Source organism: Canis lupus, chromosome 36 (assembly GCF_011100685.1).
Source record: "Canis lupus familiaris isolate Mischka breed German Shepherd chromosome 36, alternate assembly UU_Cfam_GSD_1.0, whole genome shotgun sequence".
Classification (NCBI taxonomy): Eukaryota; Metazoa; Chordata; class Mammalia; order Carnivora; family Canidae; genus Canis; species Canis lupus.
Window position 1 is genome coordinate 11,761,920 of NC_049257.1, and position 6,023 is coordinate 11,767,942.

The window sequence follows — 6,023 nt, forward strand, 5'->3', positions numbered from 1 at the left end:
TTGTCCCCACCTTATGCTTTGAACTTTTCTTTCATCATGCTTGTAATTGTGTAATTATTTTTCAGCCTAGGCTGTTAAACTAAAGTTCTGTGAAAAGGGGAATATATCTACTTTATTACTATTTCTCAGTGCTAAAGGATGCCTGGTAAGGAGAAGAAGATTGATTATTAAATGAATGAGTGAAATGAAGAAGAAGAAGAAGAAGGAGAAGGAGAAGGAAGGAGGAGAGGAGGAAGAGGAGGAAGAAGAGGAAGAAGAAGGAGGAGGAGGAGACAAGCAAATCTGAGGCAGATGGTGGCAACACATTCCACCAAACAGCATGTACAGATATGGAAGTGAGAAGTACAATAGAGCATTAAGGAATTAAAATCTGTTGGACAACTTTTATATGTGAGGCAGGGAGTGAATGAAAATGAAATCAAAGAGATAAGCAAAAATAAATCATGGAGGGACCTGTAATGACATGCCAGGGAGCTCAGACTTGATATTGTCAGTGATTGGGTAACTAGTTAGCTGTTAATTTAATAGCACTTTGATTCATGAGCTTCTCTCATGATAAATAATTCACAGTCTAGGGGCCCCTGGGCGGCTCAGGGTGTGTAAGCCCCTGACTCTTGATTTCATCTCAGATTGTGATCTTAGGTCCCGAGATCAAGCCCTGCATCGGGCTTAGGGTCTGCTTGCAATTCTGTCTCTTGGTACTCCCTCAAGTATCAGCCCAAATGTCACCTTCCCAAGTCAAAAGTGATGCCACACTGAAATGTCCCCTTTCTCTAACCCCACACTTTATGCCTCACATCTTCTGTCTGTCTTGATTATACCATCCAGCTTGATTTTCTTCATGCAGTTTCACTGAAAGTATCTTGTACAAATATATATATATATATATATATATCCTATGCCTTTCTGTAGAATGTAATCTCTGCAAAAAGCAGGGACCCCATGTCTCTTGATTACTACCATAGCCTTAGCAGCTAGAGTACTGTCTGGAATGGAGTGAGCTCTTAAAATCTTGCCAAATGAAACTCGGTCTATATTGTGTCAGTTATTTATTACCATGATAATAATGCATAACAGACAGTCAGAAAATCTCACTGGCATCCAACAACCAGTATTCATTGCCAGAGTCAGGAGTTTACTGGGGTTGGATAGGTGGCTCTGCTTTCTGAGATGGGCTTACTCACATGTCTGGAGGTTGGCTGGATGTTACTAATCTAGACTGATCGGACTGGCCTCAGTTGGGGCACTTGGGGTAGCTGAGTTCTACTGGACAGATCCGTGGTCATCCAGCCCCTAGCTAATCGAGACATATGCCCACAAAGAAGACAGCAAGTGGAAACATGTACGATCCCTTGTGGCTTCGGCTCAGACTTAGTATGGAGAACATTTTGCCACGTTCTAGTGGGCAAAGCAAGTCACATGGCCAAACTCAGATTCAAAGTTGGAGAAATGAACTTACCTCACTCTGTAGTGAGATAAACTATTATACCACAAAGCAAAGGGCATGGATAGAGGGAAGAGCAAAGAATTGGGACCATAAATACAATCTACCACAAGAGTACTTTTGAGTGTTACTTTCACTCCATTCTAGAACAAGAGGTGGTACAAATAAGTATCTATACAAATAGAGGTTTTTTCTATTTTAAGACAACCAAATAGATTGACACTTTCCATATTTTTACTCAGAAGTGCTAATGTGTAATAGAGTCTGATGACAGATTTCTTATCTGTACCATACACTAGCCTAAGTTATCTGTGAAATGGGGACAATAACAATACTCATCCAATGGATATTTGGTAGGGAGATAATACAAATAAAATGCTAAATATAATGTTTTAAAAAAATAATAAGTAAATTTTATAGTAAGCGTTCAATAAACAATGACCACTATTATTAGCTATTGTCATTCATTACCATTGAGGACAAGAGCAGAACACATAAAATGACTCTTACAAAGGCTTCATTACTTTCAGCACTGAAGTATTTATTATGGATTTATTTAAAACACTTTTTTTCTTAAAATCTGTATGTAACTAATTTGGCTTATAAAAGGTTCCCCCAAGAATCAGTTGCCCCTAGCATATCTGTCATTCATACCATAGACTAAAATGATAATCAGAATTAAGGACAGCCCGGATGGCTCAGCGGTTTAGCACCACCTTCAGCCCAGGGCCTGATCCCGGGACCTGGGATCGAGTCCGACGTCGGGCTCCCTGCATGGAGCCTGCTTCTCCCTCTGCCTGTGTCTCTGCCTCTCTCTCTGTGTGTCTTATGAATGAATAAATTTAAAAAAAAAAAATTAAGAGTAAGACCAGTGGGACACCTCGTTGGCACAGTCGGTTAAGCTACTGACTATTGGTTTTGGCTCAGGTCGTGATCTCCAGGTCCTGAGATTGAGCCCCACATCAGGCTCTGTGCTCCGCGCAGTGAGGCTTGAGATTCTCTCCCCCTCTCCCTGCCCTCCTGCTTGTGCTCTCTCTCTCTCTCTCTAAAATAAATAATCTTTTTAAAAGAGTAAGACTAGTATGTGCTCTAATAAAGTGAGATATCCTATGATTTATCACAATCATATAAGCTATTAATCTATAATAATCCTCTGATTTGTACTACTTCATGAAATAATTAATTCTACTAGAGTCCAACTTGACTCATCTTATTATTCAAAAAGCATTAGTTCAAAGGCACTCCTTCATTTGGATGTATATTTGATGGCTCAGCCAAAGAATATTGACTACTGAACAGAAAGTGTTCCTGAAATTATAATGTAAGTCAGTGGGAATGTGTGAGAAGTCACTGGTCAGAACATTGTATTCCAATACCTTGGCTGAAGTTGCTCTTTTCCATTATGGGATTTTGTTACATAAATAAGTAGGAAGGGCAGAAAAGAAGGAAAGAGGGAGGGGAAAACAGGGGAGCAAGAGGAGTTGAGGGAAACTAAAAGGAATGAATAAGGTAGGGAAGGAAGGAACGAGGGAGAGAGGAAAGGAGGGAAAGAAGGAGAAAGAAGGAGGAAGAAAAGAAACAAGGAAGGAAATTGTGCTATTTTTTATATCTGAAAATGTGATTCTTCCTTTTATTTATTTGCTTATTATTCATAATTATATTTGTTATCTTTGGACAGTTCCTCTTCCATGTGAGTTTTAGATCATCAGCTTGCCTGGTTACAATAATACCAACGATATTAAAAAGAACATTATTTGGAATTAATGTCAGGATTGAATTTGTATCTCTTTGATTTTGAGGCTTTTCATCAGCACCCCTATCCATTTATTACTTTAAAAAAACAACTTAATAGCTTTTAACAATTTCTCCAAAAGGATCATATCCATTTTTTTAAATTAACTATTTTAATTTTATAAAGTTTCCTGTGCTCTTCGAAAAATTGTGTATTCTTTATTTGTAGTGTGCAGGTTAAACCCAACTCAGTAGTGTTCTTCATATTCTAAATCTTATTGATCTTTCTTTGCATAATGTTTCTCAAATACATTAGAATATTTCTTTCTATGAATATATAACTTCTCGTTACAATTCCGTTGCTTTTAGTGCCACCTATTTTAATGCCACCTCATTAACTTATTTTTTTTCCTTTGATCATTAGGTAGTGTCCACCTCTTTTTTTAAGATTTTATTTATTTGTTTATTTATTTATTTATTTGAGAGAGAGAGAGAGAGAGAAAGAGAGTATGAACAGGCAGAGGGGCAGAGAGGGAGGGAGTAATCTCAAGCAGACTCCCTGCTGAGTGGGGAGCCCCACACAGGGCTTGATCTCATGACCCAGAGATCATGACCTGAGCTGAAATCAAGAGTGGACACCTAACAGACTGAGCCACTCAGTCCTTCCCTTCTTTACCTCTTTTAGTCCTTTTAAATTAAATATTTTATATTGTGTGATGTTAATATTGCCTCACCTCATTTTTAAATTATATGTTTCTTTTTCTCTACTTTCAATCTTACTCCATGATTCCTTTTATGTGTACCTCTCTCTCTCTCACTTTTAAAGATTTTATTTATTCATGAGAGAACACAGAGAGAGGCAGAGACACAGGCAGAGGGAGAAGCAGGCTCCCCACGGGGAGCCTGATGTGGGACTCGATCCCAAAGCCCCGGGATCACAACCTGAGCCAAAGGCAGATGCTCAACCGCTGAGCCACCCAGGTGTCCCTGCATGTACATTTCTTGAGGAATATATCTCCAGTACTTGTTTCTTTTATTTATATAGTCTTAAAACTGCATTTTCTAAGGACAAATTTTATGGACTTATTTTTGTTCTTGTGTGTATTTTTGTGATTTTTACTATTTATTTTTAAAAATACATTTGTTTTTGTTTTGTTATTTAATTTCAGCCTTTTGAGCTAAATACAAAACATACTAATTTGTCATATATACATATATAAATATGTATACAGATTTATAATACATTTTTAAATTAAAATTTTTCTGAAAAGTTTTAGATTTATGGAAAAAGTAAGGCAGTACAGAGTTCCTATATATCCCATATCCAGTTTCCCTGATTATTAACATAATTTAATATGGTACATTTGCTACAATTAAAATGAACTAATATTGGGATCCCTGGGTGGCGCAGCGGTTTGGCGCCTGCCTTTGGCCCAGGGCGCGGTCCTGGAGACCCGGGATCGAATCCCACGTTGGGCTCCCGGTGCATGGAGCCTGCTTCTCCCTCTGCCTGTGTCTCTGCCTCTCTCTCTCTCTGTGACTATCATAAATAAATTATTAAAAAAATAAAAAATAAAATGAACTAATATTGATGATCATTAAATATATCCTTAGTTTATTCAGATTTCCTTAGTTTTTACTTAACATTCTGTTTCTGTTCCAAAGTTTCATGTAGAGTAGCACACATTTACTTGTCCTGTCTACAGGACAAGCTTCTCTTGACTGAGACAATTTTTCAAGCTTCCCTTGATTTTGGATGATATTGACAATTCAGCAATTCTGCAGAATACTACTCTTTTTTTTTTTGGAATTTGATCTTTTCCCTGTGATTAGACTGGGGATATAGAGTTTTTGGAGGAAAATCATGAAGAATAAATACCTTTTTGTCACATCATATCAGGGCTATATCCTTTCAGCGTGATTAATGACTGTGGATCTTGACCATTACCTGACTGTGGAAGTGCTTGTCATGTTCTCCCTTGTGAAGTCATCCCTTCTCCCCCTTCCTATACTGTATGAAAAACCACATTCTAATAGGTGTATCTCTTTTATTTATTGTGCTTAGTTATATGCTTGGATTTATTTCTGCCATCTCATTTTTTCCTGTTTATTTTACTCTTGATTTTCTTCTTTTTATTCTCTTCTTCCTTTCTACTCCTTGATATCTTTTATTTCCTTTATTTCTTGTGATAATTGATCTTAAATGTTGAAAGCATTTTCTTTTTTTTTTTTTGAAAGCATTTTCTTACCCGTGTATACATTTATTAAGGAAATATTATTCATCATACCTAACTTCTTGCCAGAAAAAGAGGCTACCTGGAGATTACCATGATTAATGCTTTAAATCTCATTTTCCAGAATTTTCTATGCATACATGTGTGTCTGTATAATTTAGCAGAACAGATTATATATTCTTCAAACTTATTAATATTTGATTTGTATCCAATTCTCTTATATGTGCAGTTCAATGGGTTTTGCCAAATGTATAGTTAGTTGTGTAACCACAACTGCCCAGATACTGAATTTAATATTTCCTTCACCTAAGAGCTTCTCTTTGGTGTATTCACTCCATACTCGGGCCCAGGCAACCACTTGTGTGCTTTCTATCTAGTTTTGTCTTTTCTGGGATTTGTTTTAAATGGAATAATAGAATATGTAAAATTTTTATCTTCTTTCTTTCACTTAGCGCAATGATTTTGAGATTCATTTACATTGTGATTATCAGTAGTTCATTTCTCTTCTCTTTTTTCTCTTTCTGAGTAGTATTCCTTATATGGATATATCACAGTTTATTGATCCACTCACCAGTCAATGGACATTTAGGTTGTTCTAGTTTGGGATTATTATG